At 37.6% G+C, this 21,589-nt stretch overlaps 2 pseudogenes; both read left to right on the plus strand.

Moving 5' to 3' along the window:
- Window positions 1-878: 878 nt before the first annotated feature.
- LOC102434440 lies at window positions 879-18,704 on the plus strand (annotated as a pseudogene).
- A 342-nt stretch (window positions 18,705-19,046) lies between these two features.
- LOC102434750 lies at window positions 19,047-21,227 on the plus strand (annotated as a pseudogene).
- Window positions 21,228-21,589: the final 362 nt, after the last annotated feature.

Raw genomic sequence — 21,589 nt, forward strand, 5'->3', positions numbered from 1 at the left:
CTGTAATGATTTGCATCTCTCTCTGATGATTGTGTATTTTTTCATAAGTCTCTTGGCTATCTGTATGTCTACTTTGGAGAAGTGTCTATTTAAATCCTTTGCCCATTTTTAAACTAAGATACAGACTTTAGATGGAAAATGCCTGAGAGATCTCCGTCCCACCCCTTCTTGTGACTACAATAGATTTCAAACCTGTGTACTTTTCCTCTGACCTGGGACAGGACACCAAGAAAAGTCCTTCCCTACATGGAGGAACAAAAGGCCATGGAATCTAGAAATCCTGACTTTTGATCAGCAATGCTTTTGGAGAAAGATCTTGATCAAAAAGTGGAAAATGTGAAAATTAGTAAATAGAAACCTCATTTAAAATAGAGTCAGGAGGCTGGAGGAGAAAACTCTCACTAATGTGTCACTCAACGCACACTATTGACCCCCCCCCCCCCCAAAAGACAGTACCTTGCATTTATGACAGGAAGTGATGCTATTTTACTACCTCAGCAGGAGGAAGAAAAGATTCCTTGTTGCTTAGTAACAGCTTAGCCAATGGGAGGCTGCCATAGCTCAGCCAATGTAATTCTTCACTTATAACAATTCATCCCAAGTCTATAAAACAGTGTTCCTTTCCATTGTCTCTCTGGACATGTATGTGGCTTGCTACTAGGCTGCATGTCCTGAATTGCAATTCTTTCCTGTTCCTCCAAAATATCAATATTCTGGAAAATTATCAGAATGGAGAAATAAACAAATGTCTATTTGTTTAAGATTAGCAACATATAGAAATAAGATAAAATCAGAGAAAATGTTGAGAGCTCTCGAAGATTAATCTAGAAGACACAAGGTCAAAACAATATATTTAGAATGAAAGATTTTATTTCAAAATGAGAGCAGGAAATAATATTATCGAAGAAGTAGCAGAAAAGTTCCCAGTGCTAAAGAAAGGTAAGTGCTATAAAAGTTAATAAAAGAGACCACAGAGTGTAGAAGAGGAGGGAAGGCAAAATGACCAACTATCACAAAACACACCTCTGACCACATTTTCATGCACTTTTAGAAAACAAGGATAAAGAGAAAATTCTAAAATCTTCCATAAGAAACAAGCAGCAACAACGAAAATAGGACCCCACACAAAGGAAGAGGAATCAAGCATCTCTGCAGGATGTGGACACATCCCTTGGATCTTTAAAGACAATGGATTCTCTCAAAGTTATGACAAAAACTTATTTTGAATAAAAACCACAGTAATTAGTACCTTTTCAATAAAATGTAAAAGCAAAATAGTTCTTTCAAGTATGCATGCATTAAAAATTTTATCTCATGCTTTTTATCTCAAAAAAATCCATGTGGAAATACTCTCCAAGACAAAGAAGGAATCAGAAACAAATAAATATGGAATACAAAAATCAGTAGGAATGAAAAAAAAACTCATATTGACAGTTCTTGTGGTCAAGTTTTTATATATTGAAGCTTTCCACAAATAGTATGTGTGTAACATTTTGGAATGTCTTAGTGATGTGATTTAAGAGAAGTCATTTTTTTTTTTCAGTCAAGAAAAATAAAAGGCAAAAAAGTCCTTATAAAAACAAAGGTTCAAATATGAGAAAAATCAAAGAAAGGCATGATTAATGAGGTATAACTACAGATAATCCATTTGAGCTTTCTATGTGAAATATTCCCTTTCAAGTGGAACAGGTTTCATGAAATAAGACACATGCATCCTTCTCTTAGATTCAATTATATTGTCTAGTGTTGCAGTGAATAATGCATAGATACTGTTGTAATATTCTTTATATGGTTTATTTGCTTTTGATTTCCCAAATCAACCTATCATAAAAAAGTAGAAATGGTTATGACTATATTACAAAATGCAAATATTAGAAAACCTAACACTATTAAAAACATTATAGTTAACAGAATTTTGGAAGAGTTAAGGGGAAGAAGCTATACATAAAAAGAGGTATAAATATACTACTTTCATCATGTTATATAATATAGTTAGGAGTTATTCTCTGAAAGTAAAACAATACAAAATTAAGGCTTTTATTTATTATGTAGTTATGAAGGTGATCAGTAGGAAAAATAATTACAAATATATGTAAAAACAAATGACAGGAATAAGGAAGCATTATAAGATATTTCAAATCCTTTCTAGCAAAGAGTCAATAGATATTGCCAGAAGCTAAAAAAAATAAATAAGTACAGTTATAAGAATATTATTTAGATTTAAGAAGGTAATCAAAATAAAAACCAAAAAGAGAAAACATAAGATAATGGTCTATTGTAAGGAAAGGACTGGTGTAAAGTATGGAGAAAGGACAATTTTAACTTTAATTTTAAAATTTCAATTCTGAAATTTAAAATTTTAAAATTTTACTTATTCTATGGTATTAAAAATTGAATTTCATATGTTATTTTATAATGATAATTTATAGATATTTTTGTTCAATCTTTAATTATAATTGATTATGGTTAATTCTTCCACTCATTTGGTCATCAAATTAGTATTTACTCATCTCCTTTCCTCTCTGAAATCAATAACAATGTATTTTTAAATAAGAAAAAGAGCCCTATCCAGTTTGGCTAAGTGGAAAGAGCATTGGCTTGAGGACTGAAGGGTCCCAGGTTTGATTCTGGTCCAGGGCACATACCCGCGTTGCAGACTTGATCCCCAGTGGGGGCCGTGTAGGAGGCAGCCAGTCAATGATTCTCTCTCATCATTGATGTTTCTATCTCTCTCTCCTTCTTCCTTCCTCTCTGAAGTAAATAAAAATATATTTAAAAAAATGAAATAAAAATAAAAAAGAAAAAGAAATGAGTGCCCATAGGATAGCAAATGAGGGGAGAGGGTGGGATCTAGATGAAGACAGGTCTTATAAACCATGGTAGAGTGGATTTTGTTACAATTGTGACAGAAAAATGATTGAAATGAGTCAGAACTTGAATTATGGTTTTCTGATTGAGAGTCTAATGGAATTTTTAAAAGTATGAGGGTGGACAGATAATCTTCACTCGAGTAATCTTATATATAGAATTCTGTGTCTATCTTGATTTTGGAGAATTAATTAGCTTTTAAAGTAACTTTCAACACTGATTTACAATAGATATTTTACTATGTGGAAAAACTTATTGATGCCTTGTATTACCCATTTTAGTGGAATACATTCTATTTTACTATTTGTCACAAAATATTTAGAGACAATTTTACTCACTTTCTGCATTGCTTTTTGAGTAAAACAACACATTTGGATTTCATAGAATAGTAAGGTTTAAATTTAATTAACAAAGGTGGGAGTGAACAATTGAGAGTCTAACTACCTTTGCCATGGAAATATATTAAAATAAGGAAACAAACACACAAAATGAAGAACTATTGCTCTATTATTAAACCCACAACCGAGGCGTGTGCTCTGACTGGGAACTGAACTGGAGACCTTTTGGTGCACGGGATGATGCTGAACAAACTGAGCCACACTGGCCATGGCTATTTAATTAACTCTTAAAATGGAAATATAATTGACATGACATTACGCAGTAGTGGCTTCAGGTGTGCAACAATAATGATTTAATGTTTGTATAGTAAAATGATCACCACAATAAATCTAGTTAACACCCATCACCATGCATATTTACAAAATTTTTTTCCTGTGAAATCTTTTGAGATCTACTCTCTTAGCAGCCTTAAGTATACAATATAGTACTATTAACTACAGTTGTAATGCTATGCATTATTCAAATAATTTTGTATGGGATTTTATACTTACATTTTGTGGCTAAGATGTTTCTCTCCCCTACTTACAGGGCATTTTTAGTGTAATTTCTTCCTTTTTATTACTAATAAGAGAGTAATCAGAATCAAAATTAGAAAAGTGAGCTAGTACGATGCTTGGAATAATTATGCTCTTGATATTGTGTAATCATCACTTCACAATTTTTGCATATTAATTAGTAGAGTGAACAACACTTTTATTTTAAATTGGGTTGACACTGAGAAATACCTGCAGTTAAAAGAATAAAACCTATAAAAATTACCCATCACTGAACACAGTACCCCAAACATAGTAACCATAGTAACTTTCATAGTAACCATGAAAGTAGGGTTTGAATAGCATATCCTGTGTGAGTAATGACATTTCATACGAAGGTGATATTTAAGTCTCAAATAACTGGCTTTTCCTTTGCGATAACGAAAAGGGAGCAGTAATCATTCTTTGTAAACAATTTGTCAGCATTATTTCATAGCATTGATAATGGACCATGGGTTACTGAGTATCATTTTTCTCAGAGGAAAAGCTAGCTTAGGCCTTCCTTAAATGAAATAAGGTGTCCACCCACATAAAATGGAATCCACACATTGAGTTATGATATTGTTAAGATTAAATCTAATACATTGAGAATAGAACTTTTGGTTAGTAAGTGAACAAATTTTATTGCATGAATGACTAAAACTTTCTGTCATAGCAGTGTGCATTTTTAAAGGCAAAAGGTTACCAACTCAAATACCTATAGAAAACTTAAAGTACACATAAGATGTCCCCAAAATGTATACACACACTTGGAATAATTATAAGGGCATTATTTATTAAAATATATTTCATTATCAAAATTGAGCTATCAGATGTTAAAGTATGTATACACTTTTTTGGGATACCCTGTATATTGGTGGAATGGGTCTGGTATAGAAAATAGAAAGTGATGGTGACTGAGGCAGTGGAGAAATATGCCCAAACAATTCAAATTCAAACAACAACAACCAAGGCAAAATAAATTATACTGTATTTGGGGGAGAAAACAACCCCTCAAAACACCACCACCAAGACTTTTGCCCAGATTTAGCAATGGCCACCCATTTACGACCTTCTTTGAAGCCAGTAGACTGCTGCCAACATCTAACAGAATTGACCTTTGGTGTCCCCATGTTCCTCACAGTTTGAATCAAAAACTACTTGATACTCCACTTCCTTAACACCTTGGCTTGTGACACTCTACTTTGTTCTCTCTCTCTCTCTCTCTCTCTCTCTCTCTCTCTCTCCCTTTCTTTCTTTCTTCTTTTAATTCTCACCCAAGGATATTTTTTTTCATTGATTTTTAGAGAGAATGGAATGGAGAGGGAGAGACAGAGAGAAACACCGATGTGAGAGAGATACATCAATTGGTTGCCTCCCCCATGTGCCTGACCAGGGCCAGGAGCCTTCAACTGAGGTATGTACTCTTGACCAAAATCAAACCCAGGACCCTTCAGTCCGCAAGCCGACACTCTATCCACTGAGCCAAACTGACTAGGGCCCAAATGAGTTTCTTAAGATGGATTCACCTCCTCCTAAGTATATTATTGGAATTATTTTTTATTTCTTTGTTGAAGAAGGTCCTCTTGCATGGGTAGAACTCACATGGTGCAGAGTACTGGTGAGTAGCTATGCCAAATGGGAAGGTCTGGAGCAATGCAGCCTCCCCAAGACAAAACTCAGGAGCAGTTTCAGATTCCAGCGAAAGTGAGGGATTTGGGAAGGGGATTAGAGAAACAGAGCCAGGCCAGGGACATGATTAGGTGCTGAGCCTTCTCAAAACCCTCCATTTATTTTCTGACTTGGCCATCAATATTCCTATGTGAGACATTAACTAGGGGATACAAGAAACAAAACGAAAGGAAATTGTATCAACCATGGCTTCAGTTTCTATTCAGGAAGGTCTCTTAGTCACCCTTAATTGATAAATGACATTTTTTCTAAGAACAATGCATTTTAATTCCCAGCAGTTTGCCTTAGCAGTATTATAAATTTATTTTCTGTTATGTTACCACAGGTTTATTCAAATTTCCCTACACCGAGTCATAACCTGATAAGTAAGATTTACAGTGTTTTACCTTAACTCAAATATTGAATTATAATATCTTCACCAATGACATTTAGATAGAGGTGATTCAGAAGGGAGGGTGTAGACTCTCTGACTTTCCTTATTTATTTTATGACCATTAAAATACAAAACAAATTTAGGTGTTCACCCAGATATAACCTTTCTGGGGAAACTGGGGTCTTGCTGCAGACCTTTAGTTGAAATCCTCATTTCCAGTCAGGTCCCCCAATCCTATTTTTCCAGGTGGCGGCTGCTATTGCTTTCGGCTGACACTACAATTCCAACGCATCTGATTTTCCCAATTCCACATGGAGGAAACCGGAAATGTGACACTATTTATGCTGGTGGATAGTACCACAGTGTACATCAAGTCTGATCATTCTTTTCTTAGTATTTACCGTTCATGCCAACATGGGCACTTGGAGAAAAATATCCATGGACTCTAATCATTACTAATACCCAGCCAGACCCTTGCAAATATTTGTGAGTGGAGGCCAGGCTATTGTTATACTTCTCTGAGGAAGGAATCAAACTATTCTACTTTAGAAATTGAAAAAAATCAGTGGGTTGAAATATATGATAATGATTAGTATGAACTAACCTCAGGTCAGACTCCAGTGAATTTGTTGACCCAAGAACGAGTTGGGGCAAATGCTGCCTAGTATAATCCAGCTTTGCCTGCAAAACTTGAGCCTAGTGCAGAATCTTTGCCAGATTCCCTGTGGCTTCTCATAATGGACCAAGCAGGCTGAACGATGAAAACCTTGTGATTGTGGAAAATAAGTGTACCATATTTAGTGATGGGAAAGAATCTGCATTAATTAAGGTTAGATTTAGTTGCAAATAAAGAAAATTCTAAATAACCAGGAGTTTATTTCCCTGGAAGTCTGGATGCAAGGAGTACAGGACTAGTAGAGTAGTACCATGTTAATCAGAAACCTTGGTTCTTTCAATCTTGCTACCCTGGCCTTGACATGCTGCATATGGCCCCAGATGGCAGCTGAGGCACTAGGCATCATATTAATATTTGGTTAAGGAGACCCTAGAAGTCTCACACACATTTCCACTTTCATTTTATTGGCCAAATGTTAGTTACATGGCTAAATCTAGCTGCAAGGGAAGATTGGAAATATATATAGATATATTTTGTATATAAATATGTATAGATCTATTTTATCAACTGTTTAACTGAGATCCACTCTTCAATTCCTAAGAAATAAAGGCAGAAGAAATGTTCAGAGTCTGTTAGAAATATCTATCTCAGATGATATGAAAGAAATCTGTCACATCCAAGAGTTTGATCATTTTATTTTTAATTCTTATAATACAAACTAAATTTCTTCAGTCTTCACTCAAGAAATTTAAAAAAGGGGTCACATTAAAAATAATAACTCTTAGGTATCAGTCCAGAATCTTCTACAATGCTTTTGTATTTCCAGTGGTCTCCAGAAAGAATACTTTTTTGTGCTCTTAAATAAATCTAGTTAGTTTCCATGGAAGGATTGGAAATATATTCTGTCAAGTGTTCAACCAAGATTCATACTTCAATTTCTAAGACATAAAGGGGAAGTGAATACTTAGAGTCAAGCAGGATTATCTATGTCAGATAATACAAAAATATTCTGTGTCTTCTTATGCTCACTGGACATGCTGCATGTGCCAAGCATTCTGCTTATTGTTCCAACTCCTGCTGCAGCTCATGGGCATCAGACCTGTCTGGTCCTGTGCCTGTTTGAATTAGCTATAGTTGTGTAATATTACACACACATACACAATACTTGAAAGTAAGTTGCAGGCATCATGGCCATTTATTCTTAAATACTTCAGTGAGTATTTCCTCTGATTAAAAACATTATCTTACAGCCCTGGTCTGTGTGGCTCAGTTAATTGAACATTGTTGTATGCACCAAGAGGTTGCCAGTTCAATTCCCAATCAAGGCACATACCTGGGTTGTGGGCTCTCTCCATCCCCAATGGGGGGCATTTAGGAGGCAGCTGATCAATGTCTCTCTGATCGATGTTTCTCTGTCCCTCTCCTTTCCCTCTCTTTAAAAAGTCAGTGAAAAGATATTTTAAAAATAAATAAATAAAAATACCACCCTACATAACCATAGTGCAATTACCAACTTTAGTATATTTATCATTGACACAATAACTTAATTAAATGTGCCTTCTAGATTCTGGTGGTGTGGATTTACTCTAAATTTTAATTTATAACCAAATTATTCACCTTTGGATTTCCCTTCCCCAGGATTTCTAAGTATTCAGATCTTTCCTCAGTCCCTTGGGTCCTCAGTTTTGTAAATGGATATATGTTCCTTTCCAGTATTAAAAAATGTTTTTAGAGAGAGAAGAAATATTAAAAAAAGAAAATTTATATTACTTTATAAGACAAACAATAGTATGAACTAAAACCAGAGAAAATGTTTTATAGAAGACTTGATAAGTGTTATATTTTATACATTTTTTGTATGATGATACTCAAATATTTATAAACCTTTAATATCTTAACAGAGTAAACAGTCTATTTAACCCCAGATTTCTTTACATTAAGCAACCCTTTCTTTTCATAGATCAGTGTTTTTAAAAAATCTTTTCCTAAAATCTCCTGGGAAGCCTATAAAAAGATTTAATCAGCAAATTTTGAGTGCTTAAATGTGTGCCAGATGTGGTTGTGTGAAAAAGAAAACTGTGGCAAAGCTTTGGGCCAAGAAAGGAATAACAAGGTATTTATTTGGAATGCTTTCTCTGGCTGCCATGTTGAGAATATTCAATATGGGAGCAAGGTGAGATGAAGGGAGACCAATCCCAAAGTCTCTTTCTTTACACAAGCCAAGTAAGAGACGGTAGTGACTTGGATGAAGGTTAAAATAATTGACAGATGGGAAGTGGACAGATACTGGATTTATTTTGATGATGGAGTCAATAGAATTTGCTATTTGATTGGATCTGAGGTATGAGATTAAAAAGCAAATTTGGCAGTGACACCAAGATTTTGGCCTGAGTAACTTTTCTCCGTATTTTAACAATTCGAATGGACAGATACTAGGTAAATAGGATGCTCTGATTGCCTGACAGCCAAGTTTATCATGATATGGTTAAAGGTGTAAAAATATTTTCTACTAAAATATACTTTTATAAACCCCAACAAGCAAAAACAAACAACCTAATTAAAAAATGAACCAAAGATCTCAACATATACTGTAACAAAGAAGATGTACAGATGGCAAGTATGCATAGGAAACGATGCTCCACATCATATGTCACTAGGAAAATGCAAATTAAAACAATGATGAGATACCAATATACACCTATTAGAATGGCCAAAATCCAGAAACACTGACAATACCAAATGTTGGTGAGGATGACGTATAACAGGAAGTTCCATTTGTTGCTGGTGGGAATGCAAAATAGTACAGCCACTTTGGAAGACAAGTTTGGTGGTTTCTTACAAATCTGAACACTCTTACTGTGTAATCCAGCAGTCACGTGATTTGATATTTACCCAAAGGAGTTTAAAACTTATGTTCACATGAAAACCTATTCCCTGATGTTTATAGCAACTTTATAACTGCCAAAACTTGGGAGCAACCACGATGTTCTTCAGTAGATGAATGGATAAACTGTGGTACATCCAGGCAATGGAATATTATTCAACACTGAAAGAGAATGAGATGTCAAGTCATGATAAGACATGAGGGAACTTTAAATAAATATTATGAAGTGAAAGAAGTCAATCTGAAAAGGTTACATACTGTGTCATTCCAACTATCTAACATTGTAGGAAAGGCAAAGCTATGGGCACAGTGAAAAGATCAATGGTTACAGGGAGTTGGGGTGGGGCGAAAGGAATCAATAAACAGAGCACAGCGATTTTTATTTAATCTTTTGATATCATAAAATGATGGATGCATGTCATTATACATTTGTCCAAACCCATAAAGTGCACAATACCAAAAGTGAACCCTAATGTAGACTGTTTTCTGGGTGATTATAATATGTCAATATAGGTTCATTAGTTTAACATATTATCATTCTGGTGGGGGATGTTGATAATTAGGGAGGCTATGCATATGTAGGGGTAAGATGCTTTCCTCACAATTTTGCTGTAAATCTAAAAATTATCTTTAAAAGTCTTAAATAAACACACAACCCCTAAAACCTGCAAATATGAGTAGATTATTCTTGAGACTCAGTTTTTTTGCGGGGTGGGAGGTTTAAATATCATTGTTCATAAGCTTCCTTATAGTATAGGAATCTTTGCTCCCTGAGTCTTCATATCCAAATTCTGCTCCACACTTCTAGTGATGGAGAACTCAGCATTGAATAGTTTGAAATGTTAAGAAATTCTGTCTTGTGTTCCAGGAAAAATTTACTTGTTCATCATTCTGCCTCTGCAGCTGTGTAGACTAAGTCTATGTTTTCTGTCATATAACAACATTTGAATATTTGAACATAATTATACAGCTTCTAAAGTTTCTCTTCTCCAATGCCTTTAGGGGACTCTTTCTTTTGTATCTGTGATAGGCCAGGAGAGTATGTCTAGGTTTTATTGAATAGACTATGTATTTTGACCTTTTAGTTTTTTCTCTCTGGAGAATTTTCCAGTTTTACTTTCAGATTTCTATATTGACTGATTGGACAGTAGTCAAAGTAAACATTGGCTCTAGAAATCATATTTAATAAGGCTTTACTCATTTCCCTTATTTTGAAGGTATTTATGAGTTCAGGGTGAATAAAACTTGTTTTTGAACCTGAATGAAAGGATATTGTATTATGTTGCAGATTTATTTTCCTCTTGTGTCTTTCTTTTCCCATTTATTTTTTTAAAAAAATATATTTTAGTAATTTTTTTACAAAGAGGAAGGAAGAGGGATAGAGAATTAGAAATATCGATGAGAGAGAAACATCGATCAGCTGCCTCCTGCACACCCCCTACTGGGGATGTGCCCGCAACCAAGGTGCATGCCCTTGACCGGAATTGAATCCGGGACCCTTCAGTCCACAGGCCAAAGATCTATTCACTGAGCCAAACCAGCTAGGGCATCTTTTCCCATTTCTTATTCATAATTATCTTCCTTTTCTTCTTTTCTAAATATATAACAGAGATATGTAAAGCCTTAATGCTCTATTCAATAAATACACTTATCTTCAGGATTAAGAACAACTGTTGTTGAACTTTGAGGATTTGGTTGGGTTGAAGGAAAGTTAATATGAATTTATAGTTTGACAAAAGGTAATGAAATCTGAAGTTTCATAAACAGAGGCAAAGTTACTTGACATAAAGAAGTAACTGTATCTTCCTAGCTGCTGGTTAGACACATCTGAAGTGTGTGCAGTTTGCTATGATGCTTCTTGTGCCGGGCAGACAGAGTGTGGATAGGAGACAGCTCAACTATGTTTTGGCCCGTCTCATCACCATCACTGGTGTAAACCATAGTAAAAAGTGAATTGGAGGAAGTCTGGCAACCTTCCCACTTTCTCCACACATGCTTCTCAAGGAAACCATCCCAAGGATATGGAGAATCAGGACAGTTGCTGTGGTCACTCTGAGCTACTTGTCCCAGGCCTGTTACCTGAGTGTGCTGTCCCACTCCTTGTTTACTACAGGAGTTTGGGCTTTGTCTTGGTCTAGCCCAGTGATGGCGAACCTATGACACGCGTGTCAGAGGTGACACGCGAACTCATTTTTTGGTTGATTTTTCTTTGTTAAATGGCATTTAAGTATATAAAATAAATATCAAAAATATAAATCTTTGTTTTACTATGGTTGCAAATATAAAAAAAATTTCTATATGTGACATGGCACCAGAGTTAAGTTAGGGTTTTTCAAAATGCTGACACGCCGAGTTCAAAAGGTTCGCCATCACTGGTCTAGCCATTGGAACCTACTGTCAGTATATCATCTTTATGTAGGGAAGAGTGTATGTGCCTTCTAGAGACAAAAATTTTTCATATTTAAAAAACATGAATTTTCAGATGTCTCGAACAGGAATCATCTTGAGGCAACACCATTGCCCTTCACACTTGAGCATGGTGACTATGATGCATTACCTTGGCAGGTCAGTTGAGGGAGACCAAGGGAAGAGAGGACAAGCCCTGGGGTGCAGTCCAATTCAGACAGTTCTCTCTGCCATGATATGCCTAGACATTTTCTCTTGGGAATACTTACCTGGCCTCCTATCTTATCAAAATAGACTCATTCAAAATCCCTCTCTGTTGAAATATTCTTTTCTGTTGGGTCCCTACATTAGCATTATTGAGTTACGGTTAAAAGGACCTTAAAGAGGGAATAGGCGGGAGGAATATCAGCTAAGTAACAGGCTGATTGGGGAGATTTTTATGCCATTAGAATCATATCATGTTACCAACTGCTTGCATTTTTTTAAAACATTCTTTTTGACTAGAAACTTATTTCTCACTACAAATTCCTCTTTACACTATACACTATTTTCCTTTAGATGGGAAAATGTCTTTAATAAAGGGGAAAGTAATAAAAGTGATCAAAAGTGGCCCTGTGTTATCTCTGGCCTATATTTATTATCTTTAAGTACACAGCTTTGTAGACAATTTATCTGGGAAAAGTAGAAGAAAAGTTAGGTGTCCTCAACCTGAGAATAAAAGTCTGAAATTTTATTATTGCATGAAAATATCTTTTGTTCTACTTCCTATGCACTAGGTAATAAAATAAGACCCACCTCACTAGGTAATAAAATAAGACCCACCTCCCACTGAAAACATGGGTCCCCCAGCATTGATTTCTAAAGATCCAGTCTGTTTCCTTCTCTGCTCTGAGCCCTGGAAGCCTGACCCCTATGGATGGCATCACTAGACTTCTTTACTCTCTGGCTTCTGCTCAGGTCTGTGGATGGAGATATAGGTAAGATGCATCTTATACTCTGGATGGAGATATAGGTAAGATGCATCTTGTACTGTGGATGGAAATATAGGTAAGATGCATCTTGTACTGTGGAGCCTTTCCTGACTCCAACTCTTACTAGCTCTAGTAATATCATCCTCTGCTTGCCCTCAGGCCTACAAGATATAGCAGATTCCCACTGGTGAAACTTCCTGGGTGTCGATGTGTCTGGTAATAAGCTCTCTTCATTTAAACTCTTGGAGCAGCCCTGACCGGTTTGGCTCAGTGGATAGAGCGTCGGCCTGCGGACTCAAGGGTCCCAGGTTCGATTCTGGTCAAGGGCATGTACCTTGGTTGCGGCCACATCCCCAGTAGGGGATGTGCAGGAGGCAGCTGATCAATGTTTCTCTCTCATTGATGTTTCTAACTCTCTATCCCTCTCTCTTCCTCTCTGTGAAAAATCAATAAAATATATTTTAAAAAAATAAACTCTTGGAGCAGGTCATTTGTTTCCTGTTGGCACTTTATAACATGGGCTCAAGAAAAGTTTAGGTAAATCTTAAATCTTTCAAATTATTCTGCACCTATTGATTAGGCACCTTCTTTTTGAAATGTCTTAGGCAGTGGGGTGATGGATACCAGTTAGTTCTCTTAGACCAGGGGTCCTCAAACTACGGCCCACGGGCCACATGAAAATACAAATATTGTATTTGTTCCCGTTTTGTTTTTTTACTTCAAAATAAGATATGTGCAGTGTGCATAGGAATTTGTTCATAGTTTTTTTAAAACTATAGTCCGGCCCTCCAACGGTCTGAGGGACAGTGAACTGGCCCCCTGTTTAAAAAGTTTGAGGACCCCTGTCTTAGATAATGGGGGGATGGACACCAGTTAGGAGTGGCATTTGTCAAGGAGGGCAGCAGGCTAACTATAGTGTAGTCCTTCATATTCTGTTGGAGATAAAACTTTTGACCTTGAAGGACCACTGGTCTGAAGTCCCAAGTCATTGACTGTGCTCTGACTGTGAGACCTGTAACTGCTGCTGAATGAGCTCTTCTATCTGTAAATGTTTCCCTAGGCAAATAGCTGTCCTGCCACTTTAAATGTGAAGGATATGGCCATGTATTTGTATATACTTATGAATGTGTATAGTGGGATGAGAGTATGAAGAACAAAGAATAAACCAACACCTCGAATTCTTTTTTTAAAAACCCATTTCCTTTCTATTGATGAGGTGTATCTGTAGACAGAGTAGAAGGGACCTATGTTTATTTGGGAAACTTAGAATTTGATGAATAGAAAGTACCTAACCTCTGAATTAGGTAGATCTGAAGTGGAACATAGGCACCTAGAGGGGCAGGGAAAGGGAGTGCAGCAGTTTTCTCCAAGGACAAGGAATAAGAGCAATTAAAATGCTGACTAACTGAACCCCAGCTCTGCCACTTACTAATTACATAACCTCTGGCAAATCATTTAACCTTATCACCCTCAGCATTCTTCCCTGTTTGTGGGGGCAATTCTACATAAGTATATTGTAGAGTTGTTGAGATATGTAGAGCATTTTCCATGCACTAATTGCTTAAATAATTATAGCTGCTGTTATTGTACTAACATAACAACAGCAATAGATAGTTTCATCACGGTGTGAAAATCACAGAGTGCATTTACACAAACCTAGATGGTGTAGCCTACTACACACCTAGGGTATATGTTACACCTGTTGCTCCGAGGCTATTAACCTGTACAGCATGTTAATGTACTGAACACTGTGGACACTTTTACACAATGAAATACATTTGTAATTACCTAAAGGTAGAAAAGGTAGAGTAAAATTATGTTATAAAAACTAAAAAATGATTCACCTGTGCAGGGCACTTACCATAAATGGAGCTTACAGGACTGGGAGTGGCTCTGGGTGAGTTAGTGAGTGAGTAGTGAGTGACATTACAGGCCCAAGACATTACTACATACTACTGTAGACTTAATAAATACTATACACTTAGTCTACACTAAATGTATAAAATAACAAGATTAAATCAAGCATAAGATAAAAAGATACAATCAAAGAGACATGGTAAGCATGAGATATATGAGGCTGCTGCCGGTGTAACATGGCATATTGTTTACAGCAAACTTTTATTTAAATTTAAATTCTTTATTTTTTAAAGTATTACATATGTCTCCTTCTCCCCCCCCCCCCCAATTGACCTGCTCCCGGCTGCTCCCAACCCCCCAGCACATGCTCTCACTCCCCCTACTATCTGTATCCATTGATTACACTCATATGCATGCATACAAGTCCCCCCGCCCCACTCTCCGCCTTCCCTCTTAGGTTGGATGGTCTGTTCGATGCTTCGTTGTCTCCAGTTCTATTTTTGTTCATCAATTTATGTTGTTTATTATATTCCACAAACAAGTCAGATCATGTGATATTTATCTTTCTCTGACTGGCTTATTTCACTTAGCATAATGCTCTCCAGGTCTATCCATGCTGTTGCAAATGGTAAGAGTTCCCCTTTTTTACAGCAGCATAGTATTCCATTGTATAGATGTACCACCATTTTTAATCCACTCATCTGCTGATGGGCACATAGGCTGTTTCCAAATCTTAGCTATTGTAAATTGTGCTGCTATGAACATAGGGGTGCATATATCCTTTCTGATTGGTGATTCTGCTTTCTTGGGATATATTCCTAGAAGTGGGATTACAGGGTCAAATGAGAGTGCTATTTTTAATTTTTTGAGGAAATGCCATACTGTTTCTACAGTGGCTTCAGCAGTCTGCATTCCCACCAGCAGTGCATGAGGGTTCCTTTTTCTCCGGATCCTCACCAGCACTTGTTGTTTGTTGATGATAGCCATTCTGACAGGTGTGAGATGGTACCTCATTGTTGTTTTGATTTGCATCTCTTGGATGATTAGTGACTTTGAGTATGTTTTCATATGTCTCTTGGCCGTCTGTAGGTCCTCTTTCGAAAAATGTCTATTTAGGTCCTTTGCCCCCTTTTTGATTGGATTGTTTATCTTCCTTTTGTTAAGTTGTATGAGTTCCCTGTAAATTTGGAAGCAAACTTTTTTCATAAGTAGAAAGAGTACACTTTAAAATAATGATAAGGAATATAGTGTAGTAAATACATAAACCAGTAACATAGTCGTTTAATATCAGTATCAATTTCTATGTTACTGTACATAGTTATATGTGCTATACTTTTATATAACTAGTAGGAAGTAGGTTTGTTTGCACCAGCATCACCACAAACAAGTAATTTTTGTGCAAGAAGTTATAATGGCTATGATGTGACTAGGATAGAGATTTTTCAGCACCATTATAATTTTATGGGACCACCATCATATATGCGGTCCATGTTGATGGAAACGTCATTATGCAATGCATGCGTGTACAGCATATTCTCTTGCCTATCAACACACTCTCCCACCTCTTCTTTTCCATTAATACGCTCCTATACTTTTTTTTCCTATTAGCTCATGTACTATTAGCTCCTCTTTCTATTCTTAAGTGTTATGAGTTTGGGACTATGGCTTTTAAAGTAGTTCTTCTGGAAGCTCTCATCAAATTTACAAACTAATAATGTCTCTTAGCTTTTGCATTCTGCAGAGCATTTGTGTTTTCTAGGCTATATTAATATTTATCTTTTGGAAAATCAGCATGCCTTGGTAAGGAGGCAAGAAGCCAAGTGCTAGCTACAAGCCTTTGAATGAGGAAAAAGAATAAAGGTCAGGTCCTGAGGATGTTGATCTGGAGTTAAATCTTGTTCATAAATGGCCTCTGTAAACACATCTTTGGCCAGCGGTCACTGACCTCTTCAGGATTTGGTCTTGTGAGATGATTCCCTGGTCATTAGTTCAGCAGACTGTATTCCTACTTACAGAAATCATACAACAACCGTATTTATTTATCATATATCTCAAGTCTTTAAATAAGTACTAAGTAGCTGTACTCAATTTAGTAAGGTCACTGTGACATTACCCAGGTTTAATAAGAAAAAAAAGATTTATAACAATTTAACAACACTTAAGGAGCTTTTAATTTACAGGACATTGATTTGGAACTGTATTTACTGAGGTCTGGTATTCTGTAACTAAGGCCAGGACTGTGCCTTAAACTGTGCAGAATGAATTGAACAACACACTATCTTCCCTTGACCAAGACTATCTCATCGCCCGCCAAGTCTGCACGATTCTGCCTTGTGGCCTCCAATGATTAGAGTCTTTCTTTTTAGTGAAAACAAACCAGAATATTTTATCAAGCAATTGCTATATGCTGAGTCCTTTACTGGGTGTGAATAAGTAATAAAAATATACAAAAGATTCAAGTCATGTCATCGAGTAAGTTGTCAGTATGATTTAAGGCATTTTTTGGGAACAGTTTCCATTCTTTTGGCTGCAGTGGTTAAACCAAACTAAAATTAGCTTCTGACAAAATAAAAATAGAACAATTTGTTGGCTAATTTACATGAACCATGGGAATAACAGAAGTTGTCTTGGGGCTCAAAAGTTTCTCTCATCTGTCTATGTTTTCTGAGTTGAAATCACACTTGGATGGCCTTTCCTTTGTATCTGGAATTGTGGCCCTCAGCCACACAACAATTTATTACCAAAAAGGATAGTATTCTTTCTTTAGTTCTGATTTGTAATAGTCATAGGACTCTGATGGACCTAGCTTAGCTCAAGTGGTTGGTGGAGGTGTAGGATAAAAGCCTGTCTCTGGAACTACGAGATGGGGAGCAAGAGCAGTTTACTCAAACATCTGGGGACTTATAATCCAATATATACCCACCAGCCTCTTCTAAGTCCCCATATATTATTGCTCTTTGTCAGGTTTTGGAAAGTGATCAAGGCAGACACTAAAATCAATGGAGAAAATTTGCAGAATTATATCCATTAGCTCTTAGCTAATTTACTAATTTGCAGCACCATCAGAGGCCATGGTGTCTGAAGAGAAAGTTGTTTTCTGTACTAATATCCTTTAATAATTGATTTCTTTACTGATGAGGTAGAGATTTTAAGGTTTGTTTTAATCTTAGGTGCAAAATGCCGTACCTGATAACAGTGATGCACACGGTATTCCAGCATGCCTGCTGGAATTAGCCAGGAGGCAGCTTTTGTTAATTTAAAAAAAAAAACACATTACGAACCTGAAACATAATTCATTTCTAATAAGGAATGTTTAAGAAAACTGGTTTAAAATGATCTGAGTATTCTTCTTATAAAAAATCGCAAGCTTTGACAACCATCTTTCAGAACCACCTGAAATCTAACTGAATGGAAGTCCTACCATGAGGGTTTTACAGAAGCCACAGCAAACCTGGTGATGGACAGAATTTATTTACAAAAGACATGGCAGTTATTGAGGGAGAAGTTGCAACCATCAGCTACTGAATCCCAGCAGGCAGACCATTTATTTCAGAAACTTCAGGCCTTTGAAGGACAGTAGGTTTCAGTTGCTGAATTTTTCTAGCAGTGAACTCAAAGTGTCATTGACAAATGTCTCAATACTTTTGCCAACTCTACACTAACCTATCCTGTCCCCCCAGAAAGTTATACCACAACCACAGTACGGGTCCCACCATGTAATCTTATGGTTGATATCCAGATTAGATGCGTGGAAGGTGAGGAGACTGAAGTCAATTGCACTGCCATGGCCAGCAAACCAGCCAGACTGTCAGATGGTTGAAAGGGAACAAGGAGCTCAAAAGTAAATTGGAGGCGGAAGAGTGGTCAGACCTATTCCCTGTGGCTATTCAGCTGATACTGAAGATGCACAAGGATGGGGTCCCCGTGATCTGTCAGGTGGAGCACCCTGTCATCACCAGGAACTTGCAGACCCATCTGGAAGTATAGCATATGCCTCCAGTGCATATTCAGATGACTCACCATCTACAAGGCTTAACACAGGAAGGGGGATGCACTTGAGTTAACATGTAAAGCCATCTGGAAGCCCCAGTAAGTTCTGAAGGCCAAGGTTGGCAGAAGGTCATGAGCAGAAATGTCACAACACAGAGATGGGCATTCTCAACTCATTGTCCTGTCTCCTGTACCCTAATGTTAAGAATGGAATATTTCCCAGGGAATAAAAGAATATTCAGTGGAATAAACCTTTTTAAAAAGCAAGGTTTCCTTCTTTTAGGTGCCAGGAGGCTGGTCCAAGACCTCTCCCCACTGCTGCTCTCTTGTGCAGCCTGGCCCCCACAGCAGCTTCCTAGGAGCGGGTGAGAAAGGGGGTTAAGACACTCAGGAGAGGCCCAGCTCCACCCCAGGTCTGCCCAGGGGCAGAGCAGAGCAGTGGGCAGCCAGGGAGCAGCAGGGAGTGGCAGTAGATATTATGGAAGAATTGCAAAGCTTGGACCCATGATGGCAGGAATGATTAGAGGCCAGGTTTACTGGAGATGGTGTTAGTAAGGGGGCACTCAGTAGTGAGTCTTCAAACCAGAGCCTGTGCAGCGTGGGGTCCGTGAGTGATAAAGTAGAGGCTTCTAAGAAATAACAGGATGACCAGTGAACCAGAAAAGAAAATCAGAACCGTATGAAATTAGCCAAGGGAGAGACACTGCTAGGGAACATAAAATTAGTGGTTGCTTTAAGTTTGCTGGGAGAAGTGGGCCAGGAGCCAGCCCTGGCAGAAGTGTTCCCCCAGTTACACGATCCTCACAGCACCATTCCTTATCCGATCCCTTACCAGGTGAGTAGAAGAGCCCTTCTATGGTTTAGATGGCAGTGCTGCAAAGGAGGTACCGGAGGAGCAGTCTGCTCTGCCAACCCTGATGTCAGTGGTGCTAGCAAAACCTTGGCTCCACACAGAGCAGCTGACACGGAGGGTGATTGGCCTCTGCTTCACTTTGGTTTCAGCTCAGCAAAACAGTCCCTCTTCTACAGGATCTGGTAACAGAGCATTCCTGCAGCTCCAGAAACAGATCTCCACCCAGCAGAGACAGACCCAGTCTGACCTCACAAGAAAAAAAATATCTGTACTAGGAAACAGTAAGAATTCTGACTTAGAGAAGAAGGAAGGAAAACAGATGATTTGTTAAGAGCCAATTGTAATCTGAGACCACAGATTGATGAATAGCAAAAAATGCTAGAGAAATACAAAGAATGATTAAATGGATGTGTGACAATGAGCAAGAAACTCCTTCTGAAAAAGTCAAAACAAGAGAAGATGACATGTAGAGATCAGAGCATGCAAGACGGCTTGGCATTGTGGCAAGCTACCACTGTCTGACATGGGGCTTCTTTCACTGAACAATGGACAGTGGGTTATGCTTTTCAGAACCTTATCAAGCAACAGGTAGGATAAATTTACAGAGGAAGAGATAGAAAGACAATGGAAAATGTTAGCAAAGCAGAACCCTCCTGCCTTGGGACAGGTCCCTCCAGTAACCAAAGAGCAGAAAGCAAGACCAAGGGAGCTGAAAATGAAATGTTAGCATTAGCAGAACACCATGAACAAGAAGAAATCTTCAAACTCAGATTAGGTGATTGTCTTATAAAGGGGGAAGCAGAGATCCATGCAGGGCTAGAAAGGATTAGAAATCTATATATCATGGATCTAAAAAAACACCCAAAACCATATTGAAGATAATTCACAATTTAAAGATCATCCAATGTGAAATGACAGATATTTGTTATTACATCTTTTGGGTGGAGGATGTTTCAGTGACTTTTACAAGGCATTTGATCTAACAGAACAAATATATGTATGTGTGAAAATTCACTAGTTAAATAAAAACTGGAGAGATGAGACTTATCACAAGCTATGTAGGGAATACCAGAGTCACAAAGACCTAGATCATTCCAGAATAGTTAAGCTGTATAATTACTTTTCACTGGACATTGATTTGTTTTGTACAGTATGGGGATACTGTGAGGGAAATGATCTGGACTTCTACCTGAAACAGTACAAATTAATGTCGGAGAAAGAGGCCCAAGGCATTATCATGCAGATTGTGAGTGTTTTAAATGAAATAAAAACTCCCATCAGACACTATGACATCAAACTAGGTAATATTCTTTTAGTAAATGGTAGAGCTTATAGAGAGATAAAAATCACAGATTTTGGACTTTCCAAGATCAAGAATGATGATAGCTACAGTTCAGTGGATGGCATGGATGTAACATCACAAGGTGCAGGTACCTACTGGTATTGACCACCAGAGTGTTTTGTAGTTGAGAAAGAACCATCAAAGATCTAAAAGTTGACCTCTGGTCAGTGGGTATGATCTTCTACCAGTGTCTTTGTGGAAGGAAGCCTTTTGGCCATTGCAGTTCTCCAGCTAGACATTCTATAATACCATTCTTAAAGCTACTGAAGTGCAGTTTCCGCCAATGCCAGTAGTAACGCCTACAGCAAAAGCATTTATCTGAGAATGTTTGGCCTACCAAGAGGAGAACCACGTTGATGTCCAGCAGCTAGCCTCACATCCAAAAGTCAGTCACCATTAGTAGCCCTGCTGAAGCTGCTATCACCTCAACCTCTGGGGCATCCAACAACAGTTCTTCAAATTGAGACCCTCTCCTAGACCACCAACTGCCCAACATGCACAAAGTTGACTGATGGCATCCAAAGCAGGTTTGGAGCACAGTGAATATGAATAGATCGCATGAAACCTCTACCAGGTGCTTTGATTTTCTTCCCCATCTATAGAGCATGTCAGCATGATTCTCATTGAGGAGAAACTTTGGACAGCTGTGACAGGCCTTGTAGGAAAAGGTTCCTCCCAAGGTTTGGGCGTCGATGGCTACTGCATATGGCTGCTCTGAGCAAATAAAATTAAAAAGAGAAACTGGTTCCATGTACTGTGAACTGGAAAACATGCAGGGTCATGGAGGTCCCTGATGTGGTGCTTCAGATAAAGAATGTGGATTTGA

The sequence above is a fragment of the Myotis lucifugus genome, unplaced genomic scaffold, assembly GCF_000147115.1.
Source record: "Myotis lucifugus unplaced genomic scaffold, Myoluc2.0 scaffold_0, whole genome shotgun sequence".
In the NCBI taxonomy this organism is placed as follows: Eukaryota; Metazoa; Chordata; class Mammalia; order Chiroptera; family Vespertilionidae; genus Myotis; species Myotis lucifugus.